This window comes from Meles meles, chromosome 3 (assembly GCF_922984935.1).
Source record: "Meles meles chromosome 3, mMelMel3.1 paternal haplotype, whole genome shotgun sequence".
NCBI classification, from domain to species: Eukaryota; Metazoa; Chordata; class Mammalia; order Carnivora; family Mustelidae; genus Meles; species Meles meles.
Window position 1 is genome coordinate 143,524,266 of NC_060068.1, and position 3,657 is coordinate 143,527,922.

Consider the following 3,657-nt stretch of genomic DNA (forward strand, 5'->3'; position numbering starts at 1 on the left):
TCTTTCTTCTTCCTGTGAATTACATTCCTTCCCTTTGAAGTCCCAGACCCCTACCCTTCTCCTTAATTCAGAGTGACTATATACCTTATTTTGCCTGCCTGTTTTTGGAGTTCCCATGTCTGAGTAGATTCCTTGTACTTGTGCTATTAAATTTTATTTTCTCCTGTTACTCTGTCTCATATCAATTTGATTCTTTGGCTGGAAGGGGACAGGAAGTTCTCCTTCCCTAACAATACCAAATTGGAAAATATTAACATTTCTAAATCTTTTAAGTCATACAATAAACTGAAGGGAGCAAGCACTTTATGAAAATAAACATAATAATTAACCACTTAAGTTCATTATTGTTAAAATGTGACTATATTACTGCAATGTTTAGACAATGACGGCAAGGCAAAAACAAGTAACTTTCAAAGCAATCTCTTTCAGACCAGGCACACTATTTTTTAACCTTTTCTCCCTCCTTCTTACAAAGAAATGACAATGCTTACCAAGTCTTAAATAAAGGATGGCTCATTGAAACTTTCAAGTAAATAATAGTATTCAGTGTTTATATAGTGTATTTTTTCACTGCGTATCTCTAGGAATTATCAAATATTCATGGGACTTGCTAGGTCACCTACTCTACACGCAATACCCTGTTACTCCTTGCCTTTATGAACAATTTTTGAAGCTAATTTCCAGCATATAATCACTATATTCTTTCTTAAAATTTTTTTCTTTTTAATTTAAATTCAATTTGCCAGCATATAGTATCATGAGTAAGATGTAGCACTCAATAATTTATCAGTTACATATAACATCCAGTTATAAATTCAATTTAATTAACATATAGTGTGTTATTAGTTTCAGAGGTAGAATTTAGTGATTCATCAGTTGCATATAAGTGCTCATTACATCAAATGCCTTCCTTAATGTCCACTCAGTTACCTCATCCCCTCATCCACCTCCCCTCCAGCAACCCTCAGTTTGTTCCCTATAGTTGAGAGTCTTTTATGGTTTTCTGCCTCAATGATTTCTTCTTATTTTCACTACATTTTTAAATGGCTCCAGAAATAGAGATTTATTAATACATCAATGATTTTTTCAATTATTCATCCATATAACAAATTTTCCATTCATCCATCCATTCCATCTACCCACTCACCCACCTATTTCCAAATGGTTATTAAGCAGCCAGCACATGTGAGGTTCTTATGCTAAGTTTTGGCTGTCCAGTAGTGATCAACACAGATATGGGCTCTCACGGAGCCAATGGTATGGGGAATTCTATAACATAAATTCTTTTTTTTAAAGTTTTTTTAAAGATTTATTCATTTATTTGAGAGAGAGAGAGCAGGGGGAGAGGCATAGGAAGAAGGATAGAATCCAAAGCAGACTCCCCACTGAGTGGGGAGCCCAATGCAGGGCTCAATCTCACAACGCTGAGATCAGGACCCGAACTGAAATCAAGCTGCAGATGCTTAACTGGCTGAGCCATCCAGGAGCCCCTCCCACATACATTCTAATAAGATTTCTGTAATTCTATTATTTCCATCTATAATATTTTTTGAAATAGATTTTTCCTAAGATCAGGATATAATATATATATTATATACAGAGATATAATATATACATTTAAACTACACAGATATTAAGGTAAGAACACTTAGAGAGAGAATGGAGGCCTTGTGTATATAGAGCTGAGTTCATCACACCCAAGCCTATGCAGGCTAAAGTGACTAGATGGCACTATGAGGTGTGCCAATCCCCCACGTGGTAAAGCAGGGTGGTGACCCATGGAAACCAATATTTTAGTCAACTTCTGTTTGAATGTTCTGTTGAGTTGCTTCCCCCTCCCACCCCTCCCCAGTAAGTGAACAGAGGCTGCAAGCAAGGCAAAGTTTAAGATGAGTCTATCCTAGATTTCAATGTCAAGTTAAGTTTCACAAATTCTTCTTCTGTTCCCTGGTCCCTGAAGCTTTTAAAAGGGCAGATTAATAATTATTTCTGATTCACAGAATAAACTGAATCATCATGCTGAGAGAAATGGAACATTTCCTCCTGAGGAAATGTTCATATTGCTTAGCCTTTGGCTGTGTCTATGATGCAGTTAGCTCACACAGACAGCCAACTTCTCAAGAGTAATTGTGTTCACCTTTATTGACATGGTTTCACTTCAGCAATTACTGAAACTATTGTCTTCTTTTATCTGGGTCAGAGGTGGATTGTACAAATCTGGTGGTCTAAATTTTTCCTTCCCGCTACCTTGGGAAATTGTTGACAAACTAAAAGAGAATCAGGCCTTCAATGCATCAGCCCAGAGTGGTAGAGCAAATTGTTTGTCCTGCATGAATTCTGAACAACTCACATTTGATTAAGCTTTCTGTTCTCGTGTTCATGTCTCCATTATAACAATTATTGGATCATAAAATAATTGTTTTGTACATATCTCCTTTATTACTATTCTCTATGCATCACCTTCATAACAGTTTTTGGAGCATGGTATATTTGTTTATCTGCGGCTCCATGTTTCCTCACTGGACTGCGAGTTTCTGAAGGAAAGGAGTTTTGTCCTTTCCCCTTGTTATCTCCAACAACCAGCCCAGTGTGCTGCACATAGAGGAACTCGGTAAGTGTTTGTTGAGTGAATGAATGAATTAGGGAACCTCTCTGAATGCTCCACAGTGAGGATTCAGGAGTGTATATGCATTGATTGTTAACAAAGTCACTCTGCACAATTGGCGGGTCTGACCACAGGAGGGCCTCTTTTGTTTTTCTACAACATTACTAATATTCAAGGTTTTAATATATCCCACTATCTTCCAGTGGAGTTGCTTTTGTAGTCTGGATGAAAAAAACTGATACATTATTTCAAATGATTGTGAAATAATAAAGCAAATAAAAACCTCAAATGCCAGAAAACATTATTTTCATAGAACTTCACAAAAAACAGCTCCATGAGATCCCCTTACAAAATATACACAAAAGGAGAAAATAGGGTTACAGATTACTGAGTGCCACGCATTATTTTTACAATAAGAACAAGAATGTTTGTTATGCAGCAATGTGTGGTTAAGATAAAAATATCTTCTCAAGTAAGCCAGGGCATTTTCTCCATGTTAAGCCACAGGATGGAACAGTGAGGGAGAAATGATTTATTGATTATAGTATTTAAAAGTGACTTTTCTGGATCAATTCTTATTTAGATAAGACACAGTGGAAAGTTAAAGCCATTTGGGATTTTGGGATTTGGGGGATCTGGACATAAGGGCATAAAGACAGACATGTGCTTGTCATTGTTTGGAGCAAAAGTCAGGGATAGAAAGTTTAGGTTTCTGATTTTATCTAGTAGGATTGAGTGGGGGTGTATTTGACAGAAAGCTCCATATGATAGAGGATTAAACACAAGTGTTTATTTTCCTTTATGTAAAAGAAGTCCTCAGGTAAAGAGTACAGGATGGACACAAAGGTTTCTTCTTTTTGCTTCATTGCAATAAACACTTGGCTTCTATTCAAGTTTGCCTCATGGTTCTAATATTGTTGCTGGTGTTCTAGCCACCACATCTGCAATCCAGGTAGTAGGAAGAGGGAAGGGGGAAAGGGTAATCCTTCCTAGTGAACCAGCTCTCTTTTAAGGAATGTCCTGGAAGCTCCCAGCCAATGATTTTCACTTAC